The sequence below is a fragment of the Trichosurus vulpecula genome, chromosome 8 (assembly GCF_011100635.1).
Source record: "Trichosurus vulpecula isolate mTriVul1 chromosome 8, mTriVul1.pri, whole genome shotgun sequence".
NCBI classification, from domain to species: domain Eukaryota; kingdom Metazoa; phylum Chordata; class Mammalia; order Diprotodontia; family Phalangeridae; genus Trichosurus; species Trichosurus vulpecula.
This window is the reverse complement of record NC_050580.1, coordinates 147144816-147160933: the sequence shown is the minus strand read 5'-3', so window position 1 is coordinate 147160933 and position 16118 is coordinate 147144816. Positions and strand designations below refer to the sequence as shown.

The 16118-nt window shown below is 40.0% G+C and overlaps 1 long non-coding RNA gene across 1 annotated transcript in view; it reads left to right on the top strand.

Annotated features, from left to right (window-relative positions):
• The first annotated feature begins 401 nt into the window (after positions 1–401).
• Positions 402–16118, top strand: part of LOC118829351 — a 60963-nt gene continuing 45246 nt past the window's right edge. The window contains exon 1 of the long non-coding RNA XR_005008993.1: positions 402–451. This is a non-coding gene — a long non-coding RNA (uncharacterized LOC118829351). The remainder of the gene's footprint in view (positions 452–16118) is intronic.

Below are 16118 nucleotides of genomic sequence, written 5' to 3'. Positions count from 1 at the left end.
AGGCACAAACTCTGACATCTACACAGCCCAACCAAATTATTTGTGTAGCATCAAAGACTCTACTTAAAAAAAAAACCCTCAAAATGTCTCAACTTATTTTTATACAGTCTCGACACTGGTACCAAAATGCTCTGGCATGGTCGAGTCTAAAATAATAAGCTCTTTTTAAGGCTTTTAGACATTCCAGCCACACCAAACTCAAAATTGCCTGCATCTGGACAGCTGTTGCATCGATGAAGTAAAGCACCAAATTACATACTTCACTTTGAAGTTATCCAACAGGAACTCATACGGCTCCTCCCTGCCCTGTTTTTCCATGACTAAAACTACCACTCTGGTGTCCCAAGCAGAGCCAACAGATAAGAAAGCCAGAGGGTATGTAAGGAAAGGAGGATATGATGGGCTGGCAGAATGGAGCTATGAGGGAGCTGGTGCACATCTTGGAGAGACTGTGGGTAAAAATCTGAAATCATGGTGGAAAGCTGGCAATCATAGCAAAGCTTCTAGAGGATTTGAGCAGATGGGTGTCAGCAGGTGTCCTTATCTCTGCTGATTCAGAACCATACTTAACACCTCTTCTCTAACCTCGGTGGCATTCCAACTGGTGTGAGCAGCAAAGTGGGATGACTCAAGGAGCCATAGAAACTCCCACTAACCCTCCCACACGTGTGCAGGTGCATGCTCACACTGGCAGACATACAGTTCTACAGTTATCCCTACCTACCTGCCAGTTTCTCACCATCAGGAGACATATCCGGTCACAACTACTATTAAGGCATTATTTTTTTTTAAACACAGAGGTTCTTAATCTTTTTGGTGTCTTGGACCTGTTTGGAAGTCTGGTGAAGCCTACAGACTCCCTTTCAGAATAAGATTTTTAAATCTATAATCCTCCTACAGAGGAAATAAAAGATTGTTGAAAATAAAGATAATTTTTTTTCAACCAAAATTTATTGTTCCTCTGAAGTCTATCTACATCTGTGGACTCCAGATTAAGAATATCTGATCAAGGAGAAGTGACGTTACTTAATCCATGGGCACCATTGCCATTTAGTAGAGATCAGGACCTTGAGGGAATGAGACATAGGGGAGGTAAGTCTATATGATAATAATAGAAATAATCATAATGAAAGCTAGTACAATAATAGTGCTTTAAGCTTTGCAAACCGCTGTATGTGTGTTATCTCATTTGAGCCTCACAACAACCTTGGGGCTAGGTTCTACATATTATCCTATTTCACAGCTGCAGAAACTGAGGCAGAGTTTAAGTGACTTGCCCACGGTCAGAAAGCTAGTAAAGGGGAGGATTCAAACTCAAGTCTTTCTGACTCCAAGTCCAACACTCTATCCACTATACCACACAGCTACCTCAAATGGATGAGAGGAGAGAGAAAATTTTATATTATGGAGCATTGCTCCGGAAGGTTGGACCAACAGCAAAATGATGGTGGGCCACGGACAGAATGAAAACAATGGGCATTTGGGGTCACTGAGGGAGTAAATATGGAAGAGGTAGATGCAAAGTCTAGGTTATAATTTTACTCCGGTTGGCTCTATACATATCATACAGAAGACCGGCAACATTTTTTGAGATGTGCTAAGGTTCTGAGTGCCAAGGGTTTGTGTATGCATAAGTATTTTTCTGAGGTTGGGAGGAGTGTGTTATCCTGCACTGAACATCAGTCCGCCTGCCATTTTCAATATCTGTGTCATCCAAGGGCCAATGTGTTAGAGTTTTAAAAAAAAGTCTGATTTGGAGTCAGGCTTAAGTCATACCTCTGGTATGACCTCAGGCGGGTCCTTTTACTACTTCGAGTCTCGGTTTACTCCTCTGTAAAATGAGAATAGCAGTTCCTATGGTATCAAACTTATAGAGTTGTTTCTGTAAGGTTCAAACAAGGTAATGTGCCTAAAACCCTTTGCAGATCTTAATGAGTCATGTCAACTGACAGTTATTACTATTTGTGCCTTAGGTTGCCAGTGGTACCGCACGAAGGCTGATTACCTTACAGAAATATACAATGTTAGGAAATGGTGTCCTGGAGTAAAGCCACATTCATTCCAAGGTAGTTCTGATTCTCTGCATGTGATCCTTCGAACCAAAAACCTATCATGAAACACGTTAGGTCAAATTTCTCCAGAGCCAGATCAAAAGCTAGGCGTCCAGAGATGGGTGGGCCCTGCTGCTCTTCTCCTTCCCTTTAGGACTTTAGGCCATCTGCTCACTCCCACCAGACAAGTACTCATTTACCCCCTTGGCCATCCTACACTGATTCCTGGCCACTCAGGGTTAATCTAAAAGTTTCATTTATTTATTTATTTTTAATTTAGTTTAAACTTAAATACATGATAAGAAAAGAAAAAAAAGCACTGCCATGTGCACAGAGAAACATAAGAGAGGATTCAAAATATACAGCAATGAATTGCCATTTTAAGAAAGCCTATATAGTAAACACTACATATTGTGATCTAAACTGTCCATCTTTGCTTCTTTGTAAGTTTTCTTTTGTTCTCTGCTGTGCACTTTTTACTTTGTTCTTTTTCTCCCCTTCCCCTCCCCACAAAAGGCTACAATTAAGCACAGATATATTTGTACGTGTGTATATATGCATACAAACATATATATATACATGTACACAAAATATACATATATACTTACTTAGATATCTATAATCATATGCATATATAGATGTATACATTCATATGAAGCTATATAAGACCATACTAAACTTGTTTGTCCTCTGTTTCTCTGAGGGTGGATAATGTCTTCCTTCATAGGGCTAAGACAAGTCTTTCCCTATTTTCCTAAGTCCACTAACTCATCGTTAGCTATACCACAGCAGTATTATGACCTTATACTGTCTAGTTATTTTAAATAGTCTAAAACAATATTGATTATTATGGCTGACATATAGTGTGGTAATCTCAAAGTTTTGAGGATTCAGCAAGTTTTCCTTCAAGTGAATCAGACATAAGAAGACATGTGAGAAAGATCAGAAGGATTATTCATTTCCCAGACTTGTATTTGTATATATTTAACAAAGAAAACAACAACCCACAAATGTTATAATGTAGAGACCACAGGATTTAGCGTCCAATGACATCTTGTCTTATATTGTCCTCTTCCCCCTCAGCTCAGTCCCACTTGCTCCACTATATTAAAAGCCCCTTGGCATCGAACAGAGCTTCTGCTTTGCATCTCCACGATGTGCAGCAGCATGGGGCTGGGTACATAGTAAGTACCTGATAAGCTTACTGATTACATATCAGCTTAGATGAGAACACAGAGAAGAAAGCACTGCAGGAGAGGAAACAATGCTGTCCTGAGTAAGACTGACCCAAAAGGCAAAAGAGAACTGGAACTAAATATTTATGTTTGGGGGAAATCTAGTCTGGGAGAGGTCAACCTTCACCTATTTCAGGGTTGGGGAAAAGGTGAGTCCTTAGAGAAGGGGGCCATGGCAATGGGACCCGGAAGGTGAGGGTCCCTAGTGGTTCTAGAGATTTGGGGACCTTAACTGTAGGGCCCCAGGGACAGCAGTTTCTGTGGGGAAGTTGACTCCCCTTGGTGAGAAGGCACACTGTGGCATGCTGGTGCCCTGAGGCAAAGCCCTTATTTACTCTTATTAATTACTGCTCTGTCACAAGGGGCACATTGGTGATTCAAAGCCAGACTGAGACCTACTCAGCCTGGCCTAACCTATCCCAGTTTAGCTTACAAAGTGTGATCAAAGGCTCAGGAGACCATAGCTTTAGAGCTGTGAGGGACCTTAGACATCTCCCAGGCAAATCCCCTTATTTTTCAGATGAGGAAATTGAGGTCCAGAGAAAATTAAGCGATTTGCCTAAAGTCATGCAGGTAGGAAGTAAAAAGCAGAGCTGGGATTTTAACCTAGGTCTTCTGACTCTAAAATCATCACTCTTTCCACTGTGCCATGTTAGAGTAATCTAACTGGCCAATTGAGAGGACACTCTAATTTATTTATTTATTAATTTATTTTTGCAAGGGGGAAGGCAGGGCAATTGGGGTTAAGTGACTTGCCCACGGTCACACAGCTAGTAAGTGTGTCAAGTGTCTGAGGTCAAATTGGAACTCAGGTCCTCCTGAGTCCAGGGCCAGTGCTCTACTCACTGCGCCACCTAGCTGCCCCAAGAACACTCTGATTTAGAGGACACTTCTTGTATGTGATGAAATGATGAAAGAAAGAAAACATTAGTTTTTTAAAAATGTATTTTAATCATTATAATTTGTTTTTGTACCCTTTAACTTTCTTCCTGTATCTTTCCCCCCATATAACAAAAAAAATTTATAGAAGAAAAAAGAAAATGAGGGGAAAAAAATAGTGAAACCCATCAATGAGAGAGGGAGAGAGGAAAATAGAAAGGGAGAGAGAGAGAGAGAGAGAGAGAGAGAGAGAGAGAGAGAGAGAAGAGAGAGAGAGAGATGTAATGTTCCATACCTGTGGGTTTCTACCACTACAAAGGAGTATTGGAGAAGATCTCTTCTGACATCTTTTCTCTGAGGCCATGCTTGGTCTTTGTAATTCTGGGACATTCACTTTGTATTGTTTTGAGGTTATTATTTTCAATTTACATTGTTGTAGTCATTGTCTTTATTGTTTATGTTGCTCCGCTTACTTCCCTCTGCATCAGGTTATGTGAGTCTTTCTATGCTTCTCTGTAGACATATTTATTGTTTCTTACGGCACAATAATATTCATTCATCTACCATAATTAGTTTATCCCATTATCTGATAGGATTTTACTTTTTTTCTAGTTCTTCGCTACTACTAAAAGTATTACTATAAACGATTTTGGTGTATTTGGGGATTTTCTTTTAACTACATCCTCCACATACTTGATTTTGACTACCATCTCACGAGTCATTTCCTAAGGGGTACTCCTACAGTTTCCTGAGCTTTTCCAAAATCTAGAAAATGTTTGGAATCAAATCACTCGTCACAGTTAACTCAATTTATAAGGCTCACCTTACTTGCCTATTTGATTGGGCATTGCATGAGTAACACCTAGAAAATGCGACCAGTCCATCCACTTAGCAAAATGCTCATGGAGTTGTATGATCTCTATAGATTTAACACATGACTAAGACACAGGCTGTTTAGAACTTATACAACCATTTTGCTAGGATCCTTTATATGAATGACCTGGGACATAGGACCTATCTTCATAGGTTACCTCTTCCAATTTGTCTCAGATTCTCTTTCGATTAAAAAAAAAATAAAAAGATTTTAATCCTAAACTAGCACTTACAATGATGGAATGATAAGAGCAGAGGTCTGGGAGCCCAGAGACTTGCCCCTAACTGGTTGTGGAAGGATTTTATACTAATAAGGTTCCAGAAATTGTTATGAGGCACATAAAAAAATATGAGTCACTTGGGTTGGGAGGGTATTGTACCTGGGTCCAGGCATCTCCCATGGCCCAAGTCCCCTTGTATCCCTTATCTCTTTGACTTTCAGTTTTCCCATCTGTAAAATAAAGGGGTTAATCTCTTAGGTTCCTTCCTACAGCCATTGTTTGATTTTAAGGGTGAAAATTAAAATCTTCCTTTATAATTTAATCAAAGACTTCAGGCTTGCGCAAATATAGTGATAGAAGAAGGAGTTTCTTGACTAATGTGAAAAATAGAGGGAAATAGAAGGGAGGGGCCCAGGGGACACTTTTATTTCATTGTGCCAAGACTATGCTTCTCAAGAATGGTTGAGGGCAGCTAGGTGGTGGAGTGAGTAGAGCCTGGTATCAAGAGGACCTGAGTTCAAATGTGACCTCAGACACTTGACATTTACTAGCTGTGTGACCTTGGGCAAATCACTTAACCCCAATTGCCCTGCCTTCCTCCCTCCAAAAAAACCAAACAAACCCCAAAACCAAAAAAAAAGAAAAGCATGTTTGAAATCACAGAGTGGGGATACTCAGGGAGGAACCTGCAGGGAGTGGAGAAGTGAGCAACAATTCTCCCAGGCTTTGTTGGATCATATGCTATTGATAGGTTGGGACCTGATATCAGACAATCTGTAGCTATCATATTACAAAGCTCTGAGGGCTGCCTTCTTATGTGAGCCACAAGCACCAAGGCCACTTGTATACCTGAGCCCTGTAAACCAGGCAAAAGAGATTTTACACATAGGGCTGGTCCTGGGAAAAAGCATGAAGTAGGCAAGTTTTATCCTCAGGCTCCCCTCTCCGTTCCCCTTCCCTTTTGGGTCTTTCTGCCCTTTGATTTTATTGTTGTCCTTTCAGCACCTAGGCCCAGGTATCACCTCTATGAAGACCCTTGCCCAGGAAATCACTCCTACCCTGTACTTTTTTTTTTACCTTTTCCTATCCATTAAAACTTCCTCAAGGTAGCTTATTCCCTATTATTTTCTAGGTGGTAGGTAGCTAATCTAATAAACCAATAAGCGCCAAAGGTTTAATGTGTTTGCCTCAGTTTCCTCATCTGTAAAATGAGCTAGAGAAGGAAATGGCAAAACACCCCAGTATCTTTGCCAAGAAAACCCCAAACGGGGGTCATGAACAGTTGGACATGACTGAACAACAACTCCCTCTATGTTAACATAGTGAATGTCTTCAGTGCCTTAAACCAAAGGAGAGCTTCTAACGGTAAGAATTTCAAACACTTTTAGAAACTGGAAAAGGGAGGAAGTTGTTTCTGATTTCCTAGGAGCCTTGAAGGGGCCTTCATTAATCCTGTACAGGTAGTTACCTCTCAGTCTACATATGGGATTGGTTCCGCTTATATGATTTAGAATAGGGTACATCAATATTCAGGATAGAGCCAGAGGCTGGTTATCTTATTGAAACACACAATATTAGAGCTGGAACAGACCTCAGAGGTTATTTCCCTTTTTCCTCCCTCCCCAATTTTGCCACTAAGAAAACAAAGCCCCAGAGCACTACTGGCAGCTGAGTGAGTTGGCCAGGCACGTAAAGCTTTCCTTCCTCCTCTCTGTTATGATACCACTGGGTAACAGGTGCTGGTGGAAGCCTCTTTTTGACAACATGACAGGCCCAGAGAGAATGTCATGGTGATGGTCTAGGCCAGGCACACACCTGCACACCAGCGAAGATAAGTCTGGCTCTACATTGGAAGCATTCCTCTTCCCTAACCCCTGCTTGCCACTCCACAGTTCATAAGTGGAATAATCACTGTACTTTGGCCCTTTGGCCATGATAGCTGCACCGTGGCACCAGGTGGCACTTTTTGGATAGTGGAAGAGATCCACATTTCAGATGCCCTCAGTTAAGTACATTTTTTCCTGCCTCTTGTCAGAGATGGGGTAGATGGAAAGCAGGCTTTCATTCAGTCAGCCAAAGTCTTAGATCCTTTTCTTAAAAACTAATTTTTTATGATGAACTTAATAACCATAAACAAAAAAAGATCATCAAAGGAATATGCAAAATAAGGAACCAAATCATACAAGAAAAATCCCGTAACAGAGCATGATTGACATTTGAAAACGTAGAAGACTGGATTTGGAATCAGTGGTCATGGGTCTGGATCCATTTATTTTCTACGTGACCTTGGGTAAGTCTCTTCACTTTTCTAGACCTGTTTTCCCACATGTAAAATGAGGGCTAATGGATTAGATGATGTCCAGACCCAAAGATCTTATGAAGTTAATAAACAGCAATATGTTTGCTCTGTCTCCCCTTTCATACCTACCTCTGGTTTTCTTCTGTTTTTCTATAGTTATAGTTGGTGTATATGTTGTTCTAGCTCTTCTAATATTGCCCTGAAACTTTTTTCTTTTATTAACTTATTTTAAACTTAAATACTAAAACTTAAATACAAAATAAAAAAGTATTGCCACGTGCACAGCAGAACATGAGAGGATTCAAAATATACAGCAATAAATTTCCATTTCAAGAAAGCCTATATAATAAATACTACACATTGTGTTCAGAGCCATCCATCTTTTCTTTGCTTCCTTGTAAGTTTTTTTTTTGAGGGTGGAAGGCAGGGCAATTAGAGTTAAGTGACTTGCCCAAGGTCACACAGCTAGTAAGTGTGTCAGTGTCTAATCCGGATTTGAACTCAGGTCCTCCTGATTTCAGGGCCGGTGCTCTCTACTCACTGCACCACTTAGCTGCCCCCATTATAAGTTTTCTTTTGTTCTCTACAGCACACTTTTTACTTTGTTCTTTTTTTCCCCCTTCCTCTCCCAAGAAGGCTATAATTGAGTATGGATATGTGTGTGTATGTGTGTGTGTGTGTGTATACACATACATATATACACACATACATGCACACACATATATATGTATATATGCATCAGGTATATATACATATATACACACATATGCTCTGAAACTTTCAATATTTTCTTGTGTAACATCTGCTTTGGTCTATTTCCCTATAGATCTGCAGAGAATCACTGCTGTCTCAGGTTCTAGGGGGTAACCCTGTAAGTGGCCAGTCCTACCAGTATAATTCATAAGCCCCCACAAGTGTGTCATATGAACAACCAGCCAGTAGACAATTCACTTTTAGCAAAGATATTTGCTAAGATGGTATAGTAATAAGAGTTGGAGGAAAAAAATTCCCATACCTCCTTAAACCTGGAGTGTTCTTTCCCACAAATACAGTCTCTGTTCTAAGACTTGGCCCACATTTAGAGTACAATGGTACTCTAAGACATAGGTGTGACAAAGGTAAATCACAACTGCTAGCACTGTAGGAACTGGAAATCCTTTTTCTGTTTAGAATTCTAATGCAGTTTCCCTTCAGGGCCACATTTCTCCTGCACAGGCCACTCAGCTGGGTTCCCAGGGTTTGTTTCTTTCTTGAGTTCAGAACTGTCTGCCTTCCCTATCATGAAGCATCTTTCCTTTTAGCATTTGTTTAAAAATTTTCGGTTCCAAATTCTCTCCCTATCCTACCCATGGAGAAGACAAGCAATATGATACCCGTTATAGAAGTGAAGTCATGCAAAACTCTGTTTCCACTTTAGCTATGGTGCCAAAAAAAGCAAGAAAAATAAAATGAAAAGCTATGCTTCAAGTCTGCACTCAGAGTTCATCAGTTCTCTTTCTCCTTTCTCTCCCTCTCCTCCCCCCCTCTCCCCACCTCCCCTCTTCTCTCTTCCCTCCCCCCCCACTCTCTCCCTCTCTGCCTCTCTCCCCCTCCCCAGATGGATAGCATTTTTCATTATGAATCCTTTGGCATTGTCATAGATCATGGCATTGATCAGAGTAGCAAAGTTTTTGGAGCTGCTCCCTCCCTCAGGTGACTGTCTCTTTATCCGTGTCTGAGTGGAGTGTGTTTTTCTGCTCCCTACTGGATGCAACACCCATTGGCCCAATAGTCTAACGACATGGCCAAGGAAGAAGGAGAAGAAAATCCCCTCCTTCAATTTGCTATCCCTGGTACAAGTGCAGCATTCAGTTTCCTTCCACAATTGCTTCCAACTCTCAGACTTGAACGTATACTCCTCAATTTGCTGGATGACTTACATCTTTGACACTCACTCAAAGGGAATGATTGATTCTCCAAATCGTTCACAATATGTTTCTGATATGGCATCATTTCCTTCATCCGACACTCAAGTATTCATATTTTTCTGAAGTTGATTAAAGAGCTCAGATGTGTGTATGTGTGTATATATATATGTATATATATACACATATATGTATATATGTATGCATGTACACACATGCACACACACACACACACACTCTTATTTAGTCCTTATCAAAACTTTGTGACAAAGTAAACAACCAGGGCACCTAGATGGCACAGCAGATAGAACTGGTCCCGGATGCAGGAAAGACTCATCTTCCTGGGTTCAAATCTGGCCTCAGACACTTAGTAGCTGTGTGACTCTGGGCAAGTCACTTAATTCTGTTTGCCTCAGTTTCCTCATCTGTAACATGAGCTGGAGAAGGAAATGGCAAACCACTCTAGTATCTCTGCCAAGAAAACCCTAAATGGGATCACAGAAAGTTGGACACGACTGAAACAAATGAACATATTTTGAACTTCAGTACCTTGTCAGTCTATGTGATTATTGATAATGGGTAGAGACTAAGAATAGGGGCAAGGAAATAGACATATTATTTTCTTCTTCACAACTGCTAAATTTACTTATGCCAGTCAAGAGCAGTTCACTTCTTGATGTTCAGAAGTGCAACTAACTTGGCTCACAGTTTTATTAGAAGGAAAATATGCGATTTTGCACAGTTAGACCTCACTGACCTTGTGTTATAGGAAGAATATCATATTGAGACTCAGGAGACCCAAGTCCTATCTAGTCTTGCCTTTGCCACTAACATACTGTGTGACTTTAGGCCTCATTAATTCACCACTTTGGACTTCAGTTTCTATATTTATAAAATGATGGGGTTAAACTCAATGATTTCGATGGTTCCTTTTAGCTCTAATATTTTAGGTTTCTCTGAATGCAAAGATGAGAAAAATTACTACCAGAATAACAATCAGAGGTCTCAGATTTATATAAATAAATTGTGTGTTGTTGGTTTATTTAGAAATGTATATCAGCCAGTTGGCTAGAACTTATTAAGTGCCTACTATATGCCAAGCACTATACTATATACTGGGGACATGAAGAAAGGTGACACTCCTTCCCCCCAAAAAAAACCCCTAAAACAGAGTCCCAATTTTGAAGAGTTCATAGTTGAATGGGAAGACAATATGCAAACAACTATGCACAACAAACAAACAAAAAGATATATATATATATATATATATATATATATATATATATATGTATACACTCTCTCTCTCTCTCTCTCTCTCTCTCTCTCTCTCTCACACACACACACACACACACACACACACACACACCAAAAAATTGGGAAGGCACTGAGAATGAGAAAGATTGGGAAAGGCTTCTTAAAGAAGGGACAACTTTAAATGAGACTTGAAGGAAGCCAGAGAAACCAGGAGATAGAGATAAGGGCAGAGAAAGTTCCTGGCATGGCAGGGGAAGCCAGAGTCAAAGATATCAAGGAATGGCAAGGAAGCCAATACTGATTAGTAACAGTCAATATTGATTTCTTATTGGATATTCTGTTGAGTCCTTAATTAAACTAGAGATTATTCAGATCCACATGCTTCAGATAAAATCCATTCTTCCTCAATTTCTTTTTTTTCCCTAATTAACCACATTTGATCACATATTGAAGTCTTAGATATTCAGGAGACAGGGTGCCATTTTCTCAACACAGCTGGACAAACTAAAGAGAAAATGGCACCCAGTCTCCTGAATATCTAAGGCTTCAATTTGTGATCAAATGTGGTTAATTAGGGGAAAAAAAGAAATTGAGGAAGAATGGATTTTGTTTGAAGGTGAATGTTAGCACATTATCATCATTATCATTTTAGGCAAGACTTGTTATTTCTCTGAGAGTTAGCAGTTCTCAGGGTGGAAATTCTCTCCTTTAACTCAGCATCACATGTTGACAATAAGTGATTTGAACACTGTCACACAGTTAATAGAACATGTATCTGAAGCAGTATTTGAACCCAGGCTTTCTAGATTCTCAGGGACCTGCCCTTTTCTCACCTGTACTATGCTGCCTTTCATTCATTGGCCCATTCACAAAAAATATAAATTGGGTGCTATTTTTCCTTCCCCTCAGCTATAAATAACACGATTTCTTCATTTCTCTCCTCACTTTCAGAAATTTAAAAATAATCTTTTCAGTAGCCTTTGGTAGCTATACTTTCCAAAGACAGTGGTCCCTCTCTACATACCAAGACCTATCTATATACTTAGACTTTCTTCTTGTGGTCCAGAGTTTGGCAGTGCACAACTCAACATAAGTATTGTCCATAACTTGGAAGCTACTTTGTAGTAATGTACCCCTTGGGCTTGAAATGGATGAATCCTTCTGTCTAAGCTCTTTCCTGGGGAGACTGAGTCCAGAAAAGGTTTGGCTCTCACTGCCCCAGTAGGAAACTTCAAACCAATAAACCAAGATTACATGGAGAACCATGCCGATCTGCTAACGCCATAAGAATAGGGAGCATCTTGCACATGCTAACATGTTAAATAAAACACAGCACACCAAGTAATACTTGCCCCAGAGCCAAACACAATAGAAACTGCCAGTGTTCAGTCAAAGTGCTAATCCAGATGGCCTGCGAATAAAGCATGACAAAAGCACAGGCACACTGCATGGGTAATGAAGCTCTTGGCAGCATGCTTCCCTAACATGGCTAATGCATGAAATGGTATTCTATCATCTCACACATTACATATTCTGGCCATGGGAGTTGCCACATTGGTCCAGTTTAAAACCGGTTGGATGCAAAAATCTAGCAGAACAGTTTCCCTGAGCTTTCTATTGTTTCCAGTTGGTGAACAGGAACAAATGACCAGACTGAGACCACTTATGGGGGCACTCGCCAGGGACACTGTGGCGGAGTGCATCTTTCTGGCAGGGAAGCATGAGGGAGCAGTGCAACAGCCAATAACTTCACTCTGTACTTAGCCCCTCCCCTCAGGTGATAGCATATAGGGCACAATCTCAGGATGCCTCACCCCTTTCAGGAGTTCACCTACTAGAAGCCCAGACCAGTGGCATGATGAGCATTTGCCCTGGAGGGAAGAGGTTATTCTATTCTATATGTTGTGATGGAGGAATAAAAATGATAACATAAATCTGATCCCTCAGTGAATGGAGAAAATAGTCCTGCCTTCCATAAAGAAACTGAGAAGAATTTCTTGAGTTTCGGCCCTCATAGTAAACCACAGAATAGAGGTTCTTAACCATTTTGGGGTCCTGGCCTCCTATGGCAGTCTGGAGAAGCCTATGGATCCCTACTCAGAATAATGTTTTAAATTGCATAAAGTAAAATTCATAGGATTACCAAGTGTAGCCAGGTTCCAAATGCCCTTTTCATCTATTTATTTTAAATTTATTTAAAAAATGGTTATTTATTTTATTTTTAAGTTATGGAATAAAACAGAATTTCCATAACATAATATAATAAAGAAGATGGTTGCATATGAAACTGTGAATCTATTATGTACAACTTGCTATTCCTTTAAAATATATAATAAAGTTATCACGTAAATTTATTTTTCCCCTCCCCCACCTGCAACCCTGGAGATGACTACCATTAGACACAAATACACACACACACACATACATATACATATTTATATATATATATATATATATATATATATAAAACTCATTTTATCAGTTCTTTCTCTGGATGCAGATAGCTTCTTCCTTTATATATCCCTTTGTAGTTAATTTAGGTATTTATACCAAATACTTTTATAAGAACACAACTCAATGAATGATTGAGTGAATGAAAAAGTGCCAGGCACTATGCTAAACTTATGGCAACAGTGCATTTATCAAATATAGAATGGAATTTATTCCAAACACTGAAAATGCAGCAAATGCAAAGAACTCATAAGAACCCACAGACAATACAGAAAACATAAAAGGAGAATCCATAAACTATTAATATGATTTTCCTGTCTCCCAGATGAGTCCTACCAGGGTCCTAAACCTCCATTCTTGTTGGTACCCTGTGATTTTGACTACCCTTCAGAAGAGAAATGAGCTTGCAACTGTTGGTGGGGCAACCTCCCGACATTTTGGTGAGTCTCTTTTTTTGTCCCTCAAAGTCCCATGTAGACATTGGCTTTATGGTACTACTTTGATGGCTTGGACTTCCCTAGAAGAGGAATGTACTTGGGGCTTTGAGATGGGCAACCTCTCTTCCCATCAGACCCATACTATCTAAATAACTCAAAGAAGTAGAAGCAGTCAAGATGCCTTGCTTCTCCATGTTCTGGCTCCCCCCACCTTTTTTTTGTAAATAGTATTTTATTTTTTCTAATTACATGCAAAGAGAGTTTTCCACATTCATTTTTTATATGATTTTGAATTCCAGATTTTCTCCATCTTTTTCTTCTCCTCCCTCCTCCCCAAAAGAGCAATCTGATATAAGTTATACATATGAAATCATATCAAACATACTTCCACATTAGTCATGTTGTGAAAGAAGAAACAACAAAAGGGAAAAATCATGAAAAACCAAAAACCCCCCAAAAGTGAAACTAGTATGCTTCGATCTACATTCAGACTCCACAATTCTTTCTTTGGATGTGGATTTTCCATCATTAATCTGTTGGAATTGTCTTGTATCATCGCATTACTGAGAGGAGCTAAATCATTCATAGTCAATCATCGCACAATATTGCTGTTACTGTGTACAGTGTTCTCTTGGTTCTGCTCACTTCACTCAGCATCAGTTCATGTAAGTGTTTCCAGGTTTTTCTGAAATCCTCCTGCTCATCATTTCTTGTAGCACTATAGCATTCCATTACATTCACATACTATAGCTTGTTCAGGGGCTCCCCCTTGTTGCTGCTTCTAACACCAGAGGCATGTGTATGCATTTAAACTTCACAGAACAAATACCCTTAATAAAAGGATTTATTCTGTAAAACTTGGACTTAGTCAAAAGGCAGTACCCAAGGACCTAGTGGGCCACATATGGCCTCAAGGCCATAGCTTCCCCACCCCTGTGCCTAGTGACAAGCCTCTTTAAACTTAGCAAGGTTGGTCCTTGGACAATAGATAAATAGTGTGTTGTTTGGTTTTTCCTCTGAGTGTTTTATGCTTGGCAGGACCAGTAACAGTTTACTCTTTGAGGTTAGCCTTTGATGCTGTTTTTTGAAGTTAGCCTTCAAGGAACCCATGTTCCTCCATGCCATATTAGAGCTCCATCATAACATGCTTGTTATTTGGGTTTGGATATGACCCGGGTCAAATCATATTCTTTGAAACAACTGTGAATAGCAGAAGCCTGGTACATCCACAGAATTGCAGTATCATAGATTTAGGCTAGAAGGAAACTTAAGGACTGTTGAGTTCCATCTCCTCATTTCATAGGTGAGAATACTGAGGCACCAAGAAGCCAAAAGAAGCCCAGTGTCATGCAGCCAGTAGAATTTGAACCCAGACTTCCTGACTCCAGCTTCATTATTCCAAATTATCGTTGGAATAGATTATAGGTATTAAAATAAGTATTATATAGGGATTTGCCTGTACTTTGTATATCAAGTGGAAGTCTACCATTTTTCCCACTGCTTTCTCTGTGAAAGATTTACAGCCACTTTGAGAAGAGATTATATATTTCCTTTAAAATGTCTCCTCAATCTGTCCACATTGTGGGAGACTCCCAGGGAGGCCCCTATGCCCCCGACATCTTGGCACCCATCTGGAAAGATTTCAGTACAGAGCTTTTGAACTGCAGTTTTGTCTCTTCATTTTTCTGATCCATCTTGGGGAGAATGCACTCCACAAACAGGGTCAGAGAGACCTCCCTGCATGACTGGCTGGAGACATTTTATCACCAAAACTATGTGGGCCTGTGTTTATCTGCTTGAAAATAGTAACTTCAAAATATCAGCCTCTTCATAATCTGTTAAAACTCTCTCTCCCCTTTCTTATTTTCACTGAATTCAATAGATAGTATTCATGTTTCTTTGTTTTTTTTCCTCATTAAAATAAAAACTTCACTTAAAAAGTGTTCTTTGGGAAAGAGGATGGAGTCACATATCTAAAGGGCAAAGGCAAGGGAAAGTTTGATGAAATGAGGCCACACTATGTGGATTATGAGATACTCTCAGCCAGGGAAGATGGGGGTGGAGGGAGGGGAGGAAGTAAAAGGCTGGTTAGTTCTAAGGTCAAGGAACACATGGGTAGCTGTGCTCATTAAACCATTCATTAGAACAATTAGTCTGGAACTATAGAATGTCAAACTTAACCTTTCATTGCCTTTCTAATTCTGTTTTCCCCTCTCTTTCCTTCTCGATATCCCATCCCCTTCACACCACACTCTTCCTGCCTAACCCCCAAGTTTGTCTTTTGCTGCAAGAAGAGGCAACTTAGAGAAGAATGACTTGGGCTTCAAGCCTAAGTAAGGTCAAGTCCTAGAGTGGGTCCTCTTTAATACCTTGATACTTCAGGACATCCACCATTATGTCAATTGCAGCTACTCTTGCCACTGGGGAAGATTGGAAGCCCTCTCTGGCTTCTCATCCTGAATGATGTTTGTCCATGTGCTCCCATAAATGCATCAAGTGCATTGGAAGTCTTTC